The sequence below is a fragment of the Puma concolor genome, chromosome A1 (assembly GCF_028749965.1).
Source record: "Puma concolor isolate L17-30 chromosome A1, mPumCon1.1.hap2, whole genome shotgun sequence".
Lineage (NCBI taxonomy): Eukaryota > Metazoa > Chordata > Mammalia > Carnivora > Felidae > Puma > Puma concolor.
Genome location: NC_141667.1, coordinates 120,191,060 through 120,206,036, shown reverse-complemented (window position 1 = coordinate 120,206,036; position 14,977 = coordinate 120,191,060). Strand labels below are relative to the sequence as shown.

Genomic DNA, 14,977 nt, shown 5'->3' with positions numbered 1-14,977 from the left:
TCTGGGCTTTCTGCCTTAGGTTATCTGTTCTCTGTCCCGGTAAGAATGGAGTAGGTAATTGGGAAGTCATCTACTTTCCTTCACTCAAGTGGATCCTCTCTTAGTCATTTGGATTCTGTAAGAAATGGTGCTCTAGTGGTTACCAGAGAACAGTTTCTTTAGTTAGGGATGCTGGCTCATTTATCACCTCTCAGAAGTAGTGTGGATGAAAGTGAAACAAGAAGGCTGAGAATCCTTTCATTATCCAAATCTAGTGACAGAATATCCCTTGGGTTCTAAGGGACTCCCATAGAAAGAAGACTTAATCCTTTGAGACTTCCCAGGGCACATATTCTAACACCCCTCTGCCACTTAGCATAATTTTTACTGAACTAAAAGATTCTCTGAATTAAAAATCTGAAGCTTCCACTGATCCTCAGGTCCTCTCCCCTCTCCTGCTGCAAGCAGTCTATGCTTTAAGAGTCTGTTACTCTCTTGTCCCTCTTGTTTGTACTTCCATGTGATTAACATAGTATACCAAACAGGCTGCATTCTCCAAGCATCCAGGCAAATGCTGACGTTCAGTCCAGGCTGATGAGTGCTGTGTATCCTTCATAGTTTTCAGACAAATAGTTGAATCCAGAAAATGAGGAAATTTATCATCTTTATCAGAAGAGAAAAAAGCATGAGGCCCATTGAGTCATGCAAAGGGTTGAACACAGATAGTAATGGCTCTCACAGATGAATGTCTCCGCTATCATTAGGCTATTCTCAATTGCCTGGGGAATTTGAAACTTGAAGGCATTAATCTGGGGATCATTTGTGGGTATATCACAGGACAGGAGAGAGGAAACTAAAAGGGCAGAGTCTGGTGCCCCTGCCCCTGCCCTTCCAACAAACAGCAGATAAGGGCAAATTTTTCTAATCATGAGAGTATGGGTTCTATGGGAGTTGTGAGAAAATGTGTATAGAGGATGAGGCTTTGTAGGATTTAAAATCACTTTGCTTCACCTCTTATGTTCTTAGCTTTGCCTACATATAACATGCATGTGCTATAGTTGTGAGTTGGGGAGTGCACCTTGTTTGGGCATCATACAGGCCACCAAAGGGATGCAATGCAGAGGCACCCACTATGTGCCAGACACTCAAATAAGCATATTCACATGGATTAATTGTTTAATCTTCATGTAAGTGTTGTGAGGGAAGAACAGTGATCCCTAAGACAAAATGAGGAGACTGAGCCTGGGAGAAAGTAAGTGAATTAATACATCTGCTAAAGGGACATGGCTTGAATTAGAAGCTAGGAAAGCCTGATTCGAGTCTACCCACTTGCCCTACATTTTGTTTTTCTCTAATCATTCCTGCCTCAGAGATCACTCCTTGATCATACTTTTGATTCAAGAAAAATTCCTTCTTAGGGACACCTATGTGGCTTAGTCAGTTAAGTGTCTGACTCTTGATTTCCACTCAGGTCATGATCTCACAGTGGTGAGATCAAGCCCCACATCGGCTTCCACACTGAGGGTGGAACCTGCTTGAGATTCATTCTCATTTTCTCTCTCTCTCTCTCTCTCTCTCTCAAAATAAATAAAGAAGATTTAAAAAAAGGAAAAAAAATTAAACCCTTGATTCAAGAACTTTATGGAAGATAAGAAGAAAGGATGGAGGGAGGAAAGGAAGGAAGGAAGGACAGAAGAAAAATATATTTTCGGTATTCACTATCGTGAATATATAGAGCAGCCTTCTGGATGCTCTGGGGGTAGGGGAGTGGTTTGGTTCTTATCTGATTCCTCCCTGAGGGATCATTAAGGTACTTCTGGAAAGGTTCCAAGTTGCTAATCTGGGAAACCAGTACGATAGGGTCATCTTAGGGACTAAAACTCCGTACAGACCAGAGGCCTGTCAACTCAGGGAACAGCATGGGTGGAGCCATGAGTTTGCATTAAACGTAGAGAGGACACAATACCCAGTCATTTTTTTTTTACCCAAGTCATTGTGTTTACCCAAGTTGTTTTGTAGACACAAAAACGGTCATCTAGAAAAGGAGCTGGCAAACTGTGGCCCAATAGTCCAGTTGGACCCATATCTGTTTTTGTTTGGCTGTCAAGCTTAAGAATGGATTTTATATTTTGAAAGGTTGTAAAAATTAGCAAAGAATATGTAACTGAAACTGTGCACGACCCAAAACACCTAAAATATTTACAAACTGGCCCTTTTCAGAAAAATTTTGCCAACCCTTGCCCTGGAAGGCTTAGCCACAATGATTTCCGTTTTATCTTTAGCCAATTCAGCAGTGACCATTTCATGGTAATGCCACGAGCAGTACCTCTAATGCCACATTTCTTCCCTGGAGGCAAGTAGCTCACTATGCTTCTCAGAGGGTTCAGTCTCTTGTCAAACCACATTATGCTTGTGGAGGTGGCAGGCTCAGTCTTCTCGGGAGACAGGTGTAGGGGCACACAGTGATGAGCTCTTTCCTAAGGATGTGGTGTTTCTAGACTGGTGATATACTCAGAATTACGAGGTTTTTTGGGATGATGGGGTCTTGTGGGTCTGGAGCCAATGGCCAAGAAAGAATTCTTGAAGATGTCTTTGGTTCAAAAAGGTGATTTTATTGAAGCACAGGGTTAGGACCTGTGAGCAGGAAGAGCTGTCCAGTATCCATGAGGAGAGACTGGTTATATATTATGGACTTGGGGGAGGGAAACTCCAGGGGAAGTTTACAACAAGATTTTCATAAGCTAAAGAAGACTCACAGGATCCTGGAGGCCTAGCTATTGTCAAGCTAAGGTTGTTTTTCCCTTGAGCAAAGCATTAGCATTAAGTCAGAAGTTCCTGGAGAAACTACGCGGCCTGACTCAAGTATTTGTCAATAGGCTACAGGTTATAAGGAAATGTAGTTCTGTCTGCCATTTCCTTCTGCCTTTTTTTCCCACATCACTATGGAGGGGGGATGTTTCGGCTCCAGGAAACAGAGTCTACTGGCTTCTTGAGATTAGGCTACTGATAAGATTGCCTTTTTCTTGTAATTTAGTAAGATATTTGTAAATAGATGGAGAGTCAGGTCTTGCAGGACTATGATCTCTATCAGTTAACCTTTTGTTTTCCCCCTTTCCTTTGTTTTTGGGCAGCCAGGAGTGTCAAAGGAAATCACATATCCCACCTGGTGGTGCGGGTGTTGGCAGCCCGTCAGCTTGCCTTATGCTCCCTCATCAAGAAGATCTACTTCTATACCCTGAACATAGTGGTGAAACATCTAACGGAGGGGATGTTTACTTTCTGGTCACACACAATACTGTGGAAAAGTTAGACTGGGACCCAAGTTCTCTGGATTCTATTAAACAGATAGTTACTGAGGATCTGTATATGCCAGAAGGCATATCATATGCTGGGCATGAGATAGTGAAAAAAAGACAGATGAGGTAGATGAAAGATAGGGTTAATTTTTAAGATAAGACCGGCATTTGTGTTAGATCTTCTGGGAAGAAGACACTGAAACAGAGGTAGGAGTACAAGAGGTTTATGGAGGTACTGCTTGTGAAAGGTAAAAGAGGAACAAAGTATTAGCTTTCAGAGTAAATATAGGTGATCTTCAGGAAGCAGAAGAAATGAGATTGAGCCAGGACTGCCTCAGAGTGAAAGGCAATCTGGCTGAGTCTCAGGCAGCCCAGAGGAGAGCCTCCTGGTAAATATGACCCTTTGGAGGTGTTGCACTTTGAGCAGAAATGGCCACGTCCCAGTAACACACCATGTGCAGTCATTGCTGGAGCTCTCAGGGAAGAACATTTTCTTCCCTTAGCATCTGTGGTGGATCCTAAGGGTATGAGGGATCTTAAAATATAACAGGCTAGCAGTGCATCCCATGGGTACACATTGAATAAACTCATGGAGATGTGGAATGGAAGAAAGGGGAGAGGTGTCACGAAAGCCTGATGGCCAAATCTCTTTCTCCCTCTGATGTGTCAGTCCCAAATCAGTTATTCACTCCTTTGAATATAAATATTTATCTTCTCCTGGTAGCCTCTTAAATATATCCTTGGAAAGGGGACATACCAAGTTCTCAGTACCTTGAAATGAATAAATCATTCATATTAATATTTTCCATTTTAAGAGAAAAAAGTCATATTGTGAGTTTTAGAGCCATATTCCCTTAGAATTAAAAGAAAACTATAAGGTGTTCATCTAAACCAAGTCCCCCCTACGTTTCATAGGAGAAATTGAAAATAAAGCATAAATAGTTAACATGGAAGAATGTGGCAACCCAGAGAAAAGGGGAGAAAAATCGCAGATTTTAAACTTGACACAGGACTGTTAACTCTACTTTCAGTTCAATACAGAACTGATAGTCTATCATTTCATTAATTCACCTCCGTTGCTATGTTCTGATCCAAGCCACCATGATTTCTCCCCCAACTTTTTGCATTAGCTTATCAACCCAGCAGCTACAACGATTCTCTAGAAGTCTCAATCAGATCATAACATTTCTGTGTGCAAAAAGTTCCAACAGCTTCCATGTAACTCAGAGGATAAGTTAATGTCCTTACCTTGGCCTGAAGAACCCTACACACTCCTGCCCCCATTACAAGTGCCACTGGTCTGCCCCAATCCTCACTCAGCTCCATCCACACTGTGCCCCTGACTCTTTTCTAACATGTTAGAAACTTTTGCACTATTACCTCTCCTCAGAAGTCTCTTCCCATGTTATGTACACTTGGTTTTACCTCTTATGGTGAGATAATTGTAGATTTTGAGACGAGTTAGAGAAATAGTACAGAGCTCCCATATACCCTTCACCCAGCTTCCCTTAATATTAATGTCTTACAAAACCATGGTAGAATTATCAAAAGTCAGAGATTAATATTGGTATAATATTGTAGCTGAATTGCAGGTTTGATTGAGAGTTTTATCCAGTTTGTCCACTAAGTCCCCATTTTCTGCAGCAATTCCTTTGTCTTCTCATGTCTTTCAAGACCTTAGATTTTGAAAGTATTACCCAGTTATTTTGTCAAGTGTCCTCCAGTGTGTATATACTAGGTATTTCATAGGACATACTTTTCACTACTTTACTGCTTCAGATCTTGGCTCAAATGATGTCTTAGTAAAGATTTTTATGATCATTGTTTTTAAAAAAAAAAAAAATAGCTCAGTTTCTTCCAATGCCAGCAGCTTTCTTCCACACTTTCCTGCTTTCCTTTCCTTGACCAATGAAAATTAGATATTCTTTACTTCTTAATGACTTGTTTGTGTACTGTCAGTCTCCCTTTACTAGAATGTTGACCCATGAAGGCAAAGACTCTTTATGATTTGTTCATTGCTGCTTACCTAATTTCGAAAAATTCCTTCAAATTTGGAAGATGCTCAATACAGTTTTGTTGAAAGAACTCACCGAGGAAAGAACTTGCTGTTCTCAGTAATCCAGAAAGCAAAAGGAGCTTACTACAAAGTTAGGAATTCTATGCAACATGACTTAATTCCAAAGGTATTGGAATTATCCAGCCAGGAGACTGGACAAAACTTCATGAGAAGCCTCACACATAGATGTCAGTTTTCTTTGTAAGGGCAGTCAGAACTATTATTTAAAATACATTTCTTGCTGAGCTGTGAAGGTCCAAGTAGAAGGTTTTTCTACTTTTTCCTAAAAAAAAAATTGGTAAAATTATGGAAATGAAAACCTCTTAGCCTTTATGACTACTGTAGTTTGCTCAGTAAAATGGATTTCAGATGCAGAAACATTTCACCCTCAAACAGGGCCTTTCAAAATCATTCCCTGACATTTTCACTCATGCAAGTGCAAATGCCTCCTGATTCATGGAGATTTGAAGCATGTTAAAAACCCAGGCTGTTCTCAATTATGCCGGGCTTGCTATTCCATCAGCAAATTATGCAAGACTATTTTTGCTTTTCTCCTTTTTCATCCCACTGTTAGTCCTAAAAATAGTATTAGAATTTCTACCCAAAGTGGAAAAAGGTAAAAGAAAGACAAAACTTGAATCTGGTAATTTTCTTGCCTGTGACCATCTAAGATGTTGAACAGAGGAGGTTCTGTGAGCTAGGAGCCTTGGGAATTACCTAGAATTTCATTGCCTAGGGCCAAGAAGGAGAATGAAGTAAAAAAGATGTTGGATTCTAACATGAGATACTCTGATCATCTTCTCACTTCCCTAAGCCTAGATTTATCTGCAAAATGAAGTATTGTCCCTATTTACTCACTAAGTTATTTATTCATTTAATAAACATTTATTGAGTCTTCCCATGGCCAGTCCCTGAGTGTTTATACATGAAAGACACAGTTCTTCTCCTTAAGGAATTCACAGGTGAGCAATATAGGTGCTCAGAAAAAATAAAAATTATACGATTGTATGACAACATTTATAAAATAAGAATATACAAGGAGCCATAGGAGCACAGTTGGGGTGGCAGGGGACAACAGGGAAGGCTTTCTGAATGAGTAATGTCTGAAATGAATCTTAAAAAATTCGGAAGATTGGCTCAATGAAGGGAACTAGGGCAGAAAATGGAGGAAGATATTAACTGGAGGGAACAGAAAGTAATTTAATAAATGTTTACTGGTACACACCATGTGAAAAATACTGGGCTAAAAGCTATAAATAGAACAGGAAAGTAACAGACATGTTTATTCTCTTCAAACTGGCATTCTAATTGGAGAGATGTCAAAATTAATTATTCCACAGCAACTTGTGATAAGCAAAGGGCATGAAGAAAGGGTGAAGTCTTCTAAAAAAGTGATTATAAGAAGAAAAGCCACAGGCTATGATCTCACAAGTTGTGGGATCAAGCCCCCTGTGCCAGGATTCTCTCTCTCCCTCTCTCTGCCCCTTCCCCACACATTCTTTCTCTCTCTCCCTCTCTCTTTCTCTCAAAATAAATAAATAAACATTAAATAAAGAAGAAGAGCCAGACTGGGTGGTCAGGAAAGGATTTTTTTTGACATTTTCTTTAAATTTTGAACGATTACTAAATACAAATTAGTGAGAAATTAACTTGAAAATGGGATTAAGGGACAAAAGGAGGGGAAACGTTTCAGGCATTGGAAATGACAAGACCTGATTGACTTTTAAAGAAGATCACTCTTGTTGTTATGTAGAAAACAGGTTGGTGACCAATTATAAGATAACCATAATAGTCTGGGAGGAAATGATGCCAGAGGGATTTATGAAGTATGTGGACCAAGAGAGAATGTCTTGGATTACTTAGGAAGATGTGACATTGAGCTAAGGAGCTAAGGAGGATTAAACTGAGGGATTGTCAGCACCAAGATTATGGGGTCAGTTGTGAATATATTGAGAATGAGGTATCTGTGAGACAGCCAAACTGAAATTTGAGAAGGAAGGTAGATATGCAAGTCTGACCTTTGGAAGAAGATCCAGAAGGAAGTAGAACCTTGAGTGGCATCATGGGATAAATGAGAGATGTTTCTCATGAAGAGATTATAGAGTGAGAAGAGCACAGAGTGTAGGACCCAGGCTTGAACAATGTCAAAATTTAAAGGTTAGGTAGAAAAAAATAATAATTAATAAATAAATAAATAAATAAATAAATAAATAAATAAAGGTTAGGTAGAGGAGAGAAGTTCAAAATGGTGTTAGAAAAAGAAGGAGGAATATTATGAAATACTGAGGTAGTTGAATAAAGAGGTTTTCATCACTGGAGACAAAAAAGTACCCACTGAATATAGCCAAGTAAATGTCATTGGTGACCTTCATGAGAGCCATTTTCATGGTGGGAAGATGGCATATTGAAATAGACATTAAGTAGTGTGATGAAACTGAGTAGAAAATAGGGTGGGGGTGGAAATGGAAGGCTATTAATTGAGATAATGTGTATGATAACCTGTCTATATGTTTCTATTGCATTAACCCACTCTGTCCCTTATTCTGTTTGAACACCTATGATTACAATGCATAATGTGATATGTGTACATGTATTAGGTAGACAGGCAGGTAGGTAGGTAGGTAGGTAGCTATCAATCAATCAATTTGGATCCTGAATTAAAAGTAAACTTAAAATGGCCAGCAATTTTATTGCTTGTAGATTGTTTCATTCTTAGAGAAATGGGTACAGTTCTTCTGTATCTATACTCTGCACTTATTGAGCAGCAAATGAAAAGATTTGCCATCAATGTGCTTAGCATCCTGTAAAGAAACTGCTTTCTCTTATATCTCCTCTATTTTTCTGTACCTACTTGACCAAAACTAGAAGCTGTCTTCCAGCTGGTATTGTGACGCTCCTGTAAGTAGAATGATGTCTGCTTAAACTGGAGTTTGTCAGGGGAACTTGGGCATGCCATGACTCAAGGAACCAAGCTCATTATGGCTTATATGGAATGACTACCTTGGGTAGATACTTGGGATTTCCAAGTGAGAGGCTTAATTTCAGAGTATATCTTTTTTCACATTAACTTCAGATATTGCTAAATTAAAGCTCAACTTCTGAAACTTTTTTCAATAGTTTCTGAATATAGTTTCAATAGTTTCTCATGCCCTCTTTTTAAAAATTAAGTGTCCTTTGGGGCGCCTGGGTGGCTCAGTCAGTTAAGCATCCGACTTTGGCTCAGGTCATGATCTCACGGTTCATGGGTTTGAGCCCCGCTTTGGACTCTGCTAACAGCTCAGAGCCTGGAGCCTGCTTTGGATTCTGTGTCTGCTCCTCCTCTGCTCACACTCTGTCTCTCTTGGTCTCTCAAAAATAAAATTAACGTTAAAAAAATTTTTAAACAAATAAATAAAAATTAAGTGTCCTTTAAATTAACATGTGCACATCAAAAACTTGCCTACAGTTAATTGTGACAAATAGAATCACGTAAGCCATGCTAATATGGAGGTTTCCTCCCTTTCCTCAGTTTCTCCCTAGAGGCATCTTGATCTAGAGCTCCTTACAAATAGAATTATGAACTATATACAGCTTTTTATTAGAGTAAAACCATGTTCAGCATTATATTTTTGAAAATATAGTTATTGTGCCTATCAATAGCTGAGTAATTTTCCATTTTATCAGTATACAATAATTTGTCGAATCAGTTTCTTTCTTGTAAACATTTAGTTAATTTCTAGTTTGTGGCTTTCATTGAGAAAGCTACTATCAATACTCATTCCAGTTTATATGGGTCATATGTTTTTATTTCTTTCAGGTAAGTACCTATCAGTGAAATTGAAGGGTCATTGGGAAGATGCATATTTAACTTTAAAAGAAACTGACAGTTGTCCAGAGTAGATAGGAAGTAGTTGTACAAAGTAGATACTTTGCTTCCATCAGCAAAGTATAAGAGTTTTTATTCTATACCTCTGTCAACACAGTATTTTGTTTTGTCAGTCTTAGCAATTCTGCTGTGTATAAAGTGCTATCTCATTGTGGGTTTAATCTGCAGTTAATTGATGACTAATGATCTTGAGCACTTTTCATGAGTTTATTTGTTGTTTGTAATATTTCTTTGTAAAGAGTATATTCAAGATTTCTCACCACATTTTATTGAGTTATCTGAACTGTATTTATATTACCAAGTTTTTAAAGTTCTCTGTATAACCTGGATAGAAGTCCATTTTCAGAAATAAGTGTTTTGAATGTTTTCTCTCAGCATGTGCCTTGCCTGTTCATTGTATTTAATGATGTCTTTGATAAACAGAAATCACAGAAACCAGAAGATAATGGAAAACATCTTGAAAGTACTTTAAAAAGAAAAAGCACTATCAATACAGAATTCTATATCCAACAAAAACAGTCACCAGGAATGAAAGCAAAATATACATAGTGTCAGATGAAGAAAAATTAAGAGAAGTGTTGTCAACACATCTACTCTGCAAGAAACACTAAAGTAAGTTCTTCATGCTAATGGAAAGATAAAGGGGAAAACTTGGAATTTTACAAATATAGTAAGAACATAAATGATAAGTATTTGAGAAATCAGTAAATAGAAAAGATAGTTTTTATTCTTCAATATTTTAAAATAAATATAATCATTTATAAAGTTTTTATTTAGTTTATTTATTTATTTTAAGAAAGAGAGAGAGTGCACATATGTGTAAATGGGGCAGGGGCAGAGAGATAGAATCCCAAGCTGGTTTTATGCTCTTAGCACAGACACCAACATAGGACTCGATCCCACAAACCACTAGATCATGACATGAGCCAAAAGCAAGAGCCAGACACTTAACCAACTGAGTCACCCACACACACACATAAACATTGATGAAAGAAATTAAAAAGCTAAATAAATGGAAAGACATATCCATATTCACAGGTAGGATGATTTAATATTGTTAAGATGTCAATACTACGAAAATGATCTATGGATTAAGGCAGTCCCTGTCAAAATTCCAACAGCCATTTTTCCAGAAATATAAAAACTGATTGAAAAATTCCTATGAAATTACAAGGAGTTTCAGATAGCCAGACAATGTGAAAAAAGACAAGTAAAGCAGACTCACACTTTCAGATTTCGAAACTTAACACAAAGCAATGGTAATCAAACACAGTACTGCATAAGGAGAGACATATAGATCAGTGGAATATAACTGAGAGTCCAGAGAGAAACCAATACACTTATAGTCAATTAATTTTCAACAAGGATTCTGAGACAATTCAATAGTAATTACTTTCATTATAAATAAAGTGGTTTTTAAAACCATGTTTAGAACTATCCATATTTTCTAATTCTGCTCCTGTCATTATTGCCAGTTTGTGAGTTACATGGCTTTGTATATTCATTTACATTGACAAATTTATTGTCATAAAGTTGTTTGTTATATTCCCTTGTTAATCTTTTAATGACTGGAAGATCTAAATGGCGTCCCCTCATTTATTACTGATATGGTTAATTTGCATTTTCTTTCTCTTTGCTTCATCAGCCTAGCTAAAGGTTTATCAATCTTACTAATCTTTTAAAAGAATTGACTTTCAGTTCTCATAATCTCCTTTTGTCAAATTTCTATTTTATCGGTTTTGCCCTCATCCTTATGTTTTCCTTTCTTCTGTTAATTTTGTTCAGTGTCCCCATCTTTTAGCATATTTTTACCATGCACACATCAATCATTAATTTTATATTTGTTTTCTGTAATAGTAATTCCTGGTGTAACTTAAATCCCCAAATTTTGATATATTATGTTTTTATTTTCATTCATTATTTTATCTGACTCTTACATGCACACTTTCGAGGAAATACAGTATTTCCTTCTTCACAGAGAAGGAAATCCAGAGCAAGAGGGTTAAAGGACTACCCCAGACCCCTTGACTAAGAATTCACAGACCCAAGAGTTAAATTCAGGCCTTTGAATATCAAGCATGTTTCCATTATGTCAAAGTAGCCTCTCCCCTGTGCAGAACCACTTCTTATCTCTGTCAGAACCTGCCATTTTGACATTTACTTCCATCTACTTATAGTCATTGTTGAAAGGACATACAGACAGTGCCGTCAAGGTAGCTGTACTACCTGTTCTGTTTGAATTTGAAACTATAGGTGTTTCTCGAGAGAGAAATCCGAGAGAGTGCTGTTGCTTTTTTGAATTATTCTCGTTCAGATGGAGAACTTGTTTCACAGAATTCAAAATAGAAGAATAGAGAAAATGCAACTGGTAAAGTCATACCCAGTAATACTAACATCCTACATCAGAAGCAGAAAAAGGCAAAGGAGATGCTTTTGATCACCTCACATGCACATAAATAAGAATATGATAAAGCCCTGTCAAAATCTCTATTTTGTATGTCTCTTTTCCTACACATACTTTTTAAAAAATTGAATTTATTAATATTCTCCCAGTTCTGTAAGAAGGATCGATTTAACCACATATTTTAATTCTGAAACACTACCACAGTGGTTTTTCCAAGCTTTTTTATTTTAAGACACATGAATTGAAATTTTTAGAGATTTTAAAATCTTAGATTAACATAACTTCAGAACTTTGGTTAGAAAAGGCCATGGAGTGCTTCCCTTAGTTTGCAGATGAGGAAAGAAAAAGAGAAAGAGAAATTTATCCACAGTAGTGATCCAAGTAGGGTTCCTGATACCAAGTAGTAGTAGTTTTATGTTTCTCTCTCTCTCTCTCTCCTTCCCTCCCTCCTACCCTCCGTGTGTGTGCGCATGTGTGTGTGTGCGTGTGTGTCTGTGTGTGTGTGTGTGTGTGTGTGTGTGCCCGCGCATGCGCGCGTGCACGTACACACATGCATTCATGCTCGTAGGGGCTCTCACATGCCTTTGTGTGCATTTCGTGAGATTATGAATACTTCTTATTATCATCCTTTCAATTATACCATTTCCTAATTTTTGACAATGAAAATACTTTTGTATTAGGAAATAAAGCTTGATTTTGATTTGAAAAACAAACCTAAGTCAGTAGGGGCTGAGGTCACCAGCAGCTCACAGCCAGGGGATGGTGGGAAGGGAAAGTCTATCACTGCCCACATTGAACTGGACTGAAATTCTGGGAAATGTGTTAAAGGGGCTCTGAAGATCAGCTCTGCCTCCCTTAGCCTGGTCTCAAGGGAAGACCCAGGATCCCCTAAACCTTCAGTTAGAAGCCAGATGACCCAGGAATCTTCCATCATGTTCAAACAGAAGCAATTTGAAATCGGAGTCTTGCCTTAGCCACACTGCTTCTGGTGGGCTCTGATAACCTAACCATGTGCTTTGAAGGCAATTCTCCCTTCTGGGATAAGTCTTCGGGTACCATCTATTTACACAGTCATCTGCACATCTTTCCATCTCACTGGAGCCTGACCCCAAATAGTATTCTCCTTCTCTTATACTTACAGTAGACTGCTTACTAAGAAAGGGTTGAATCTTTCTTTTTTCCTTTAACCTAGACTCAACAAGGAACCGTTTGGTGTATGTTGCTCAAGGTACATTAAACAGTGCCAAATATTCGTGGAGATAGACTTGAATTTTCCTTGTTTGAAATATTTTGAAAATTTGCATGGCAAGATGAAACAATGAGATAGTGACAACACTGAAAGAAACAGATAAATTGATAATCATTAAAATATTTCAGGTCAATTCATGTTGACAAATACACTATCGAGGGCCTCCTACGTTCAAGCACTATCATATTATATGGAGAACAGTAAAACAATAATGTACTTTTGTCCCCCCCAAATTCCTAACCCAAACCTCTGGCTACCTTCCATTTCTCTGGAGCTCTGTGCTTACAAAGACATCATCTCCAGGTTTCCAGCGGCTACGATCAGCACGCTGCTTGTGGAATGATGAACATGTGCAGTGATCCCACAGGCATGATGTGATATCATCACAACTGATTACTAGCATCTCTCTGTAAAGGGTGGAGGGAGAGAACCAGGAGGATGGCACATAAACAGAGGTGTGTCTATTACTGAGAAAGGGAAGGAGCCATATAATTATAATTGCTTAGAGAATAAAGTAACCAGGTACATTTCATAGGTGCCTCAGAGCCTCATAGGTGCTCAGCTGGCTTCAACTTCAAGCACTAAACATACACCTCTTAATAATTTATGTCCTAACACTTTTCACCTAAGGAACCTAAAACAAATTTAAATGTGGATTTACTCAAATATGAAGCCATACACATAAAATTACACCTACACGCCATGTTAAAGGAAGACAATACATAGTGTGTAGAAATGCAAGGAAGGGGGAATTTTTACAATAAGTATTTATATGTAAAATAAATAATTTTATTCCTAAGTAAAATTTATTAATAAATAAGTTAAATGAGCAAAACAATATCACTGTTACGGACAACTGATATGATTTGGGGACTATCCTTCTAGATACCGCTCATATATATATTTTTTATATTATAGGTTATATATATAAAAGTGTATGCATAATATATAAATATGATATATGAGGGAAAAGATTTTATACAAGTGCATATAAACACATTTTACATCTATGAGATTTTTGCCCACTTATTTTCTACTGTGGATGATGCCATAATCTCTCCTCATTTATGGAATTTCTTTCTTCCACAGTTTGAGAAAAAGTGTGCATGGGCACAATTTGAAATCCCTTAAAGCCTTCTTTAGGAGGACAAAATGGTTGGAAATCTTTGAGAAAACACTCCTTCAGAATTGGTGAGTAAAGTCTCTAATAAGGGACAATTAGTGCAAATTTATAGAATTTTTTTTTTGAGTATTTGCAGAAAGGCTGCCCATCTCCAAAGGGAGATCCCCTGTGAGAAAAGAGAGTACAGCTCCAGGCTTCATAGTGCGGTCTGTGCAGAATCCCAGATGAGAGATCAACAGTGTCTCTCACACTGTGGGCAGCTATTTTCAGTAACTCTTTTACAAGGCAATGTACTACCCTGACTTCCCCCGGGGGCGGGTGGAAGCCAAGCCGACCCATCCCTTCTCCATATACTCCAACATGCTCCCAATTTTCTTGGATTATTTAGAGACATTGAAGGGTCTTTAAAAGGAGACTGTGAATTTTCTACAGTTAAGGTATGTGGGAACTTCAGCAGTGAGTTGGGTAAGATATAAGAGATGGGACCATATTTGTTCCCCAAGTTACTACAGCACTATCTACTGGATAGAAACAGGAGATGCAGCAGGAACACAGATATTGATTTAGATATTGCCATGGTTGCTGTTTTGTTCAACTCCATCTTATGGCCTTCATCACTGTGTCTGTGGCCCATGGCGGCCCCAAGGAATGTGTAGGACTTATGGTATCTGTGATTCTGCAACTTGCTATTAGAGAAATGATAGTATATGTGGAAACATTTTATTGTATTTAAAGGCTACAGAGTACTGTATTGTATAAAATCACTATAATTTACCTAATCAATTCATTATTGATATGTTTCAATCTACTGTTTTCCCATCCAATAATGCTATAATAAGTATCCTTTTACATATATCCTTGTGCATTTTCCACTTATTTACTTCAGATAAATACCATGAAAAGGAATTGATGGATAAAAAAGCAATTCACATTTACAGTGGATACATATTTCTCCTCCCCTGCTTCAGATGGTCAGTACCTCATGTTCAAATGAAAACAAAGTAT

The 14,977-nt window shown here is 37.8% G+C and overlaps 1 long non-coding RNA gene across 1 annotated transcript in view; it reads left to right on the top strand.

The window, feature by feature from the left end:
• The window catches only part of LOC147584394 (uncharacterized), a 284,644-nt gene extending 270,598 nt beyond the window's left edge, over positions 1-14,046 (top strand). The window contains exons 2-3 of the long non-coding RNA XR_015255436.1: positions 9,620-9,808; positions 13,939-14,046. This is a non-coding gene — a long non-coding RNA (uncharacterized LOC147584394). The remainder of the gene's footprint in view (positions 1-9,619; positions 9,809-13,938) is intronic.
• Positions 14,047-14,977: the final 931 nt, after the last annotated feature.